This window comes from Aplidium turbinatum, chromosome 3, assembly GCF_918807975.1.
Source record: "Aplidium turbinatum chromosome 3, kaAplTurb1.1, whole genome shotgun sequence".
Classification (NCBI taxonomy): Eukaryota; Metazoa; Chordata; class Ascidiacea; order Aplousobranchia; family Polyclinidae; genus Aplidium; species Aplidium turbinatum.
Window position 1 is genome coordinate 42559256 of NC_137474.1, and position 9899 is coordinate 42569154.

Here is a 9899-nt window from a genome sequence, read left to right on the forward strand (position 1 = left end):
ACTTAACTAATATAAATTAAAGTGCTCACAATTGCTTACAAACGCCTTTAACAGTGCTTGACTAAAAAAACTTCACACTACGAAGCCAAGTCATTGTTTACATTTTACATGGAGCGACATTACCAACCTACCTACTTGCTTGCTTACATTACATTCCTGTTCTGACCCGTAATTTACTAAGTAATTTCTCAGTAGGCCTAAGTTGTTTTAACTAATTCTTTCTTTTTTTCTGCAAGACTTCAGTCTCCACGTGGGACTCTAGCGTCAAAGGCAGTAGTGCGATACCGGTATACAAATAAACTCCAGCTGACTGAACAATAGATGACACTGTGACACAACACTAGAACAATGGGCAATTGCAAGAGGTCAACATTTCGCAGTTTGACAAAAAAAAATTGCAAACAACTAAGACATTAAAAAGTATGCGTTGACGCTATGCGCTAAAAAACTGCGAAAACTTTACGGCGCAGCCTCAAGCGCAAACTATCCAAAAAAATGTGGCCGCAAGCGTTAGCGCAAACAAAAAGTCTACGCCGCAAGTATGCGGCGTAGAATTTGCGGCGCATACCTACGTACATCTCTGGTTTTAGTGTAATTAATCGATAATTCATTGGTTCTCCTTCATACATCAATCTTTTTTATTTCTTTATTGGCTTGTTGTTCTAGGCAAGTCAAATTATGGTGTGTCATGTTTAGGCTGGTGTCATCCGCAAAAAGAGTGGTCATGAAAGAGGACGCAGTAGGTAGATCGTTTACATATAATAAAAATAACAAAGGACTAAGGACTGACCATTGGGGGATGTCCGTCGAAAAGTTTGATGATAACGAGTTAAGTTTGGTGCATTGTTGTCTGTTGGTTAAATAAGACTTCATCAAGTTCCATATTTTTCCACGCAAACCATAACAATATAATTTGTTCAATAAAATTCCATGATCAACAGTGTCAAATGCTTTACTCAAGTCAAGAAAAATGGAGCACGTATAGTTATTGTTATTTAAGTTTTTGAGTAAATGATCATATATGTTAGAGCATAGATTACTCTACGGTTAGAATTAGGGTAAGGGTTAACGGAAACTGCAGAAAATTTTTTGCGGAAACTGCGATCAGTTAGGGTTAGAGCAGTGGTTCCCAAACTTTTCCAGCTTGTGGCACCACTAGAAAAATTATAAAATGCTCGCGGCACACTTACAAAAGAAAATTTGCTTTAAAAAAAAATTATTTTCACCTGTTAATGCGATGGATGTGCTTGTTTATATGACTGAAACGAGGTTGCATTGTTGACAAACATACCCGCATTTCATCGTCAATTCCAAGCAGTCTCTCTCGTTTACAGCTTTTAATTTCAGTCAAAACAGAAAAGCCATGTTCACATAGCCACGAAGATGCAAATAGCAATATAATTTTGATTGCTTTTGCACCGATCATAGAATAGGATTTGGAAGCAGACAGCCAAAACTCATCCAAGTTTTTGTGGAAACAGCGTTTGAAAAAACGGGTCGTTTCGTAAATCAATAAGCTGTTCTTCTTTTGCAGAAAGATTGCTTGATTCATTGCTTCCAAATGGATTAACTACCCATCTAAAGTTGTTAATAGCAAATTCTGGGAAGTGATGTTGCAGTGCAAGCTGAAGTCCAGGCAATGTGTTCATGATTTGCGGAATGATTTCTTGTTTATGAGTTGATTCATAAAGAGCGGGAAACGAATCAAAGACTTTCTTCGATCTTTTATTTTTCCCCTGCATTGAAAGACAACCATCAGTATTCAGTACAAACACTCACGCAGTTACTCCATTTCAACTCAGAAAGCAAAACATTTTTATCTACCAATTTGAATATATGTCTTCTCCTTTGGTTGTACCCTTCAATCCTTTGCAAAACAAACATTCATTTACCAATGTTTCAGTATTAATGAAGAGAATAAAAGCCAGCATATGAGATTTCCCAGTTCTGTCAGTAGATTCGTTAATTTGTAAAGACCATAGTAGGCCTACAGACAGCTCGTTGTCTGTAGAAACAACGTGTTGGCGAACTTTATCCTTTAAATCTGAGGATAGCTCTTCTATCCTTCGTGAAATTATGTTATTTGACAACGGAACTCTAACTTTTTCGGGTGAAGCACTACCAAACATTTCTTCAACAACAACGGCTAATGCTGGTCCAATTACTGTTTTTGCATCCGTGTGTGCTTTTTGATGTTTCACCAACAAGTGAGCCACTTTGTAACTTGCAATCAATCCTTTTTCCGGCAGCTTGAGGTAGCTATTCATGATCTTTGCCTGCTTATTTGTTTGGGACTTCAGGTTCGCAAAATATCCTTTTGATTTATCCTTCCATGTTGGATGCTTTTTCTCCGAATGTCTGCTAAGCTAACTGGGAACAAGCGACTCATTAGATAAGGCTTCATTGCAGATAACGCAGAAAGGTTGTTGGTTATCTTTGGGTCTTGAAGCAATAAACCCGTACTGAACGTATTCTTTAGCAGCCCAATTACCCTACTCTATCGGCAATGCCATAATTGGTTTTATCGTCACATGTGCTTATTTATTATCTATTGAAGCAGTTAGAGCGCTTTTAAGTCGCATTTGCTTGTCTGCATGGCTTATTTTAAATATCTATACAGTTTTTTTCCAAAATTCCAAAAAGATTTGCGGCACACTTGAGAATCTGAGGCGGCACACAGTTTGGGAATCACTGGGTTAGAGGTTAGAGCATAGATTACTCTATGGTTAGAGTTAGGGTTAGCGGAAACTGCGGAAAAACTACGATCAGCGGACTTCGGCTTTGAGCTATTTTTTCTCTCGATCTTTTCAGGGAGAAAATTTTAAAATGATTGCGGAAACTGCGATCAACGACTTCGGCTTTTTTTAATTTTTTCTCTCGATCTTTTCAAGGTACGAACTGACGGTCCGAACTGTTCATGGTACAGCCGTACAAACTAGGTTGCATCCGAATGGAATAACTTCCCGGCAATAACACTTCAACAATCGGAAACTTCACTCTGTCAATCTGGATAACTGGCCCATAGACTTCTAAATACTAGAATCTAGTATTTAGAAGTCCATGACTGGCTCTACATCAACTCAAAAGCCTCTACTAGGATATGTACGGTATGCGAAACTACCAGGAATAACCTATCAAGGATTTGTCAATGCGAGGATAGACATTGAAAACTAAACCAATAAAAGAAAGTGTTGAATTATAGCTGCTGAACAACTTACTGTAAATTAGTTTGCTGTAGTTTTGGGAGCTGGTGTACAAGTCCTCCCCCCCTTGGCAACTCATGACAAAGAGGAATTGACCAAAACATGTGGATTGAAGTGTGTGAACAGTAAAGCAAAGGTAAAGTAGTTTCACCCTATATGTTTGGTCGAGTCCTGTCTTTGTCATGAGTTACCAGGGGGGGGGGGGGGAACTTGTATACCAGCTCCTAGTTTTGACTAGGTTGTGTAAATCAGAAGTATGGTTGCATGTTCCACAGGTGGTGCCAGTGAACATCCCAACATCAAGTGCTACCAATGATGAGAACTGTTTAGTCCCAGTGGCGATCATGTTAACAGTCAACCTCCTTTGTTGCTTGTCTTAATTTCTTTTATTAGTTTGCTTATTTCATTGCATCGTTCACATAGCCTATTATTTATATAATAAGAATTATATGGAGTATTTTCAGCTTTAAAGTACCGTAATTGGTGAATCTATATTGTGGTCTAGTCCAGGGCGTCTAAAATTTGGGGTTGCAACCCCTTGAGGAGTCGGCAGAGAGTATACAAATTTTACTCAAAGTACTGTATATTTACACTTCTGTGCAAAATGCTGTGAAAGTTATTAACTTTAAATTAAGAGTCGCTCACTGAATACTCATATTTTGCAAATTTATGTAGGTAGTAATTAATTAAACTACCATTCAATGTTTTATAGGCAGAGAAAACTTTTTCTCAAACCGTAGAAAATTTCATTATCAGATCACCGCTTCAATGCGTGATGGAAATCTACAGATAAATCTGCATCAAGCATTGCAGAGTGCAAAAAACAGTGTTGCAGAACGCGTTTTCGAATATTAAATTCTCATCAGTGCAACTACGTTTATGAACGCAATAACAACGGTTAAATTTAAACTCAATACAATACATTACAAACATTATAAGGACATATTCTCAGTGTTCAATTGAATATTAATAAATCCAGAGACATCAGAAAATCACTTCTCGCATGCAATTCCAGACCGACATTACTCGCTTAAGGTTTTTTTGCACTCTGCAATGCTTGATGCAGATTTATCTGTAGATTTCCATCACACATTGAAGCGGTGATCTGATAATGAAATTTTCTACGGTTTGAGAAAAAGTTTTCTCTGCCTATAAAACGTTGAATGGTAGTTTAATTAATTATTATATATCTGAAAGTTCCTTGGTTTCATATTATCTGAATTATGTACCGTAGGTAGTGTAATGGAATCAGAGTTTAAAACCATTTTTGCTGCATTGTCAACGTGGGTTTCAAAATTAAAGCCTAAGCTTTAAAAAGTCTATTAATGTTAAAAAATTAGGCTACATTGTGATTTTTCAAAACTCAGACTAGGCCTAGCTATTTATCAGATTTGCTTGAAAAATTGAACGAATTTAATTTGTTCTACTAAGGAGAAAGCATCTATGTTTTTACATTAAAATCTAAAGTTCATGAAGTTAGCGTTCATTAAAACATTAAACATCTGCAAACAAAAGATTGAAAATGGTTTATTTGAAATGTTTTTGGCTAACAATGCTGCAGAAGCTGTAGAATCTTATTACGTTATTAAGCCTCTGGTTGTCAGCACTTGTCAAATTGAAAGTATTTTCTTTCAGAATTGGACAATACCAAATTAGATTAGATCCAAAACCCATTTGCAATGCAAAAACAAAGGACTCTCCACATGTATATATGTGAGAATCAGCTTTTGCAACGCTGATGGTAATCAAAACAAAATACCATTCCAGTTTAAAGCAACATTTAAATTGATGTGATTGAAATTTGTGTGATTTATAATTGTAACAGCTTATTATAATGTGATGTTGTAATATTTTGACAAGAGTTTAAATAAAACGGTGTACGGTCGTTTGGTCGACAGGACGTTTGGTTGACAAGACATTTGGTCGACAGGACGTTAGGTCGACAGAACGATTCATTTTAGGGTTAGAGTTAGGGTTAAGGTTAGTTAACTAACCCTAACCCTAAAATGAATCATTTTGTCGACCTAATGTCCTGTCGACCAAATGTCTGTCGACCAAACTTCCTGTCAACCAAATGACCGGGTACCAAATAAAACACTTATTCATCAATGTACCAACTCATTTTAGCTGCAAAAATTGCTATACAGAGTGAACAACTATTCAAGGTTTTTCTACCTTTTCTCGTTCAATGACGTTTTGATATATCGCATATTGTAGCTAGTACTTTCTTTTTCGATTCTTAATATGGTATCGGTATGCATAACTGATGAGTTTTGTCATTTCCTGTAATCAGTCTTTTCAGTATTTGTATAAAAGTTTTGTACCCTTTTCCATCTTGTATAGTGATTGACAAAGTCTTCGAGAAGTGTGTTATATACTCATCAGTCATCACCCATTTCTCCCTTCTTTATCATTTGTATATTTAAATAAGACCTAGTGTTTGTTTCCGCTAGCAGAGGCCAACCAGTTTTTGCGGCCCTTTTGCCATGCTTCCCGGTTGTTGGGGTTGATTTTGTCCAGTTTCCATACACTGATCTCTTCTCTCACCAGCTTTAGTCATCTCTTTTTTGGTCTCCCAATTGTCTTTTTTCAGACAGAAATTATTTTTCCATTTTCTAATTACTGGAGCCTCATAAGCCGTTAATATTTTGAACAATTGACAATTACTTTCATCTAAAAGTTTTCCATGAAATTTTATTACATTTGCAGCTAAGACTTTTGTTTGTTTTCATAGTCTTTGCTGTAAAACTGAAAAGATATGGCTAATCAAGGTCCGAGCTTTGGATTGAGTAGAGAAGTTAAAATGAAAATGAAAGCAAAGTATGATGAAGTTCTTGAGGAAGATCTCCGCCTCTGGATTGCTGGCACTGTTGAATGTGATCCAATGAAAGACCTTTCGTTTCAAGACTGGCTCAAAGATGGGCGAGTACTTTGTCAATTAGTCAATAAGCTGAAGCCAGGTGTGCTCAAGTCTAACATGCCACACCAAACTCTATTGAATCCTTTTCGTTGTATGGAAAATATAAATGCATTTTTGGTTGGCATTAAAGAAATTGGTGTACCAGAGCCTTCATTATGCACTACAGCAGATTTATATGATGGCTCTGGAATGTCACAATTTCAAACATGTTTACTGGCACTGGTTGACACAGCTTCATCAAAAGGTCTTACAGCTACAGATATTGGCATTCACATTCCTGAAAAGCAAAAGCGCGAATGGACAGATGAAGAGCTGAAAGCTGGCGATACCATCATTGGTTTACAAGCTGGAACGAATAAATTTGCTAACCAATCAGGAATGGGGGCTTATGGAGCATCCAGATCAGCCTATGACAAAAAATACACTTCCAAAAAATGAGTTTAAATTTTGTATTGTAACAAAAGCCATTGCCGTATATTCTGTATTTCTATATATCATACTATTTTATCCATAATTTGAACTACTAACAACATGTATCAAGTGTTACCTACTAATTTGCGAGTGTATCCAGAAGCTTTTCTGCAGTACTTTTTATTGTTACTCATTCTGAACAGGTTGACTGAACATTATTTTCAATTATGCTGTTGCTAAAACGTGCTGCACGACCTGAAAATAGTACAATTGGCAAGCGTTGATATTTCAATATTTCATGCCCATTGTGCGGATTTTAATTTTTATAAGTTTCAAATCATGTTTCAAACGCATTCCAGGTTCTCATTCAGTCTATACACGTTTCTTTCGTGCATGGCTTAATTACATGTGTCATTTGTAAAAGAAATTCGTGGATGATTGTTGGTATAAAACAGTTTAAACGTTTTATAACAAATGACTTTAGTATATTGCATTGTTTTATATAAATGACTTTTCATAGTTAAAAGTTTAAGGTTATGGCACAATTGGCACATGCTTTTGAGTATTTTCCAATGTTTTAAATATTTTTGATAAACTTAGTTTTGTAAAAAGTTTGTTGAAATACTGCTACTGTAATGATGAAGTTAGATCTTACTATTTAGTCAAGTTAGTTTCGATTATGAATTTGGCTATATAGAGAACTTGTGAGAATAAACTTGAATTTAGTTATGAACCCACCAATTCAGTAGTATTTATAGGAAATTAAGATAAAAAAATTCAAAAAATGACGATCAAATTGCTTAAATTGTTATTTCTTCACTGCCAAAGTAAATGCTTTAGTTGTATGTTTATCAAAATTGGTGGTTTATTTTAAAATGTCTCAGCAACTGTAGGTTTGGCAGAACTATTGTATTTTTGTGATAATAATTTGTACGTTTGTGTCGGTAGGCTTTATGTTTTCTTCAAATCATTCATGATCTCTCGTTTTCAAAATGTCATGCTGTTAAAACTGACATTATAATACTTCCATGCTGTTATATTAGTGCATAACAATATGACTTGTTTTTGTAGTTTTTCGAATTTGCTGTAACATTATCCTGGCATATGCGATGCTAGTAGTAGTAGCTACTTGGTACACCAGGCTAACTAAATCGGAATTGCAAATCACTTAGTGTAACACTTATTTGGAAGCTGTGTTGCGTTAAAACACGTCAAGATATCTTACTTACCATTTCAATGGGATATAGGCTGATGCATTATTATCTCTTCATTTGTTGTTGTTGTTGTGTTTGCGGAAAGTATTGGTCGATTTGTGTCTTAACCCAGCTAGCAATATCTACTCTGTTTACATACCATTACATTATGTCTATAGACGTTGAATCAATCTGAAAGGGGCGTATTTGCCAGCTGAAGTAGTACCTTAGCCCCCTATTATTGCAAATGCAAATTTTATTTTTTAAGTCTTATTAATTAGCAATGAATTAAACATAGCGTCAATTCGCTGAATCATACCGGAAACGAACTTTTGCACTTTTTCCCTTATCGATGTCGATTAAACAGGAAGCAGAATTTGTTGTTATTTTCTTGCCCCTATGTAGCAGCCGGAGAAGTAGTATGCCTCATTAGTCGAAGTTTTTTTTAAGCCCTAGCTTCATCGTAACTTACGTAAAAAATTACATGTAGGTCTATTGCTATTAAAACGACCTGTACTACAATGCTCCAATGGCAATAGTGAGACAGACATGTTCTACATTTTTTTCAAAAGCAGTTTTTAGGCTATTATGAGAAAACTTGCTTATTTGTAGAAATACCTACCAAATTAAACAACTTCGTTTTGGAAGCACAGTAGACAGTTGCATAATGCATATCTAACGTGCTATAGGTTGTTCCCCAAAGAGCTGTTACCATTGGAGCTGTTCAAATATTGTATGATGCCACTTTTTTTTTCTTTGCACCCTAATTTGTGTAGCCTAACCCCTACACCAAATGTCGGTTCAAAGTGATTTGCGAACTTTTCGATGACACAGTACGCAGAGATTGCGGATGTGGAAGAGAGGGCGTCATTGTTTTTGCTGTTGTCTTTATGGACAGCCCCGTAATTTAATTTGTAGGCTGCCTGTTTTTAATCATTACACCTCATGATGCGCGTAGCTGACTGGATTAATTGTGAAAATCATTACTACGAAGCCCTACGCGGGAAGTCTTTTTGAAAGTTTAATCTTCGTAGTTCCGTTTCAGCTACTTGTAGAGAGTTGAACCACTGATGCAGGTCCTGTCAGCAACATGAACAAAGTGAATTTTTGTTGTCTGTAAATTATTCCATCCACCGGGTACCGCTGAATGAAGAGCCGTCCTTGAAGTGCGATGCTCAAGGGCACATCATGAGGGTCGAACCAACATCACTTGATCTTGATGCTTATATGTTTACACATTCTAGAGCTCAACTAACTGAGCAAACAGCCTAAAAATAACTTGATAAGACTCATTGAATTTTGCAATATTTCTCACAAGTTCCACTTTGATTGGATAAAACAAATAGTCTTACTGTTAGAGTTTTAAAAAGAAATTAGGCTGTTACTGTATGAGAAGCAAGCGGCCCAAACTTTGTTGAAATGAACATTACACTTGAATATACTTTTCTCTGATTTCACTTTCAGGTTTTGGAAGAGGTTCTTGATGCAAATGTCAAGATCTTCATGAACTGCCGGGAGAAGCTGTCCGAGCTTCTCCCGGCAGAAGCTGTCCCAGTTCTTGACTCATGAAAGAAGACCCTCGATCAGAATGTATGTAACCAGGCATTCTAAAAACGGTAAACAATGAAGTTAAGGCTTCGATTACACTCTCAGTGGCCATACTGGTAGCCTATTATAGTGAGTATAGCAAATGGAAACCCATATTTTTATATCACAATCACATTGCCTATTCACTTCTTGTGCCTTTGTCGCAGTAGAAACCTTGGTAGCCTATTTGCGGCAGCCAGTTCTTCAAGAATTTCGTTTTTTCGCGCATGTTGAGAGTCGGTTGCAAGATGTTTGCTTTGCGGGCGTAATTCGAGCCCACGTCGTCGAGGTTGCTGCCTCTCTATCTATCTCTGGACCGCTGTGTTACACTGAACGCCTAAACGTTTTCTTAGTTTAGTTTCTGTCAGAGATGTTTCAAGAAGATGTAGCACTCCGTCTGCTGCGGCGGCCTACGTGTTGCATTATGCTGTTTTAATGATATCTACTGTATCGGTTTTGTTAGTCTTGCGAAGCCTGGTGCGTTGTATTCTGAAATGGCTTTGACTGTGGCAAGATCTTTTGCCTACCTTGCTCTTCATGAAGAGCTAACGCATCAAGAGTGTTCCTCTCAAGACCATCAGCACT

The 9899-nt window shown here is 36.7% G+C and overlaps 1 pseudogene; it reads left to right on the top strand.

Annotated features, from left to right (window-relative positions):
• Positions 1 to 5924: 5924 nt before the first annotated feature.
• Positions 5925 to 8684, top strand: LOC145766421 (calponin-1 pseudogene; annotated as a pseudogene).
• The last annotated feature ends 1215 nt before the right edge of the window (positions 8685 to 9899 follow it).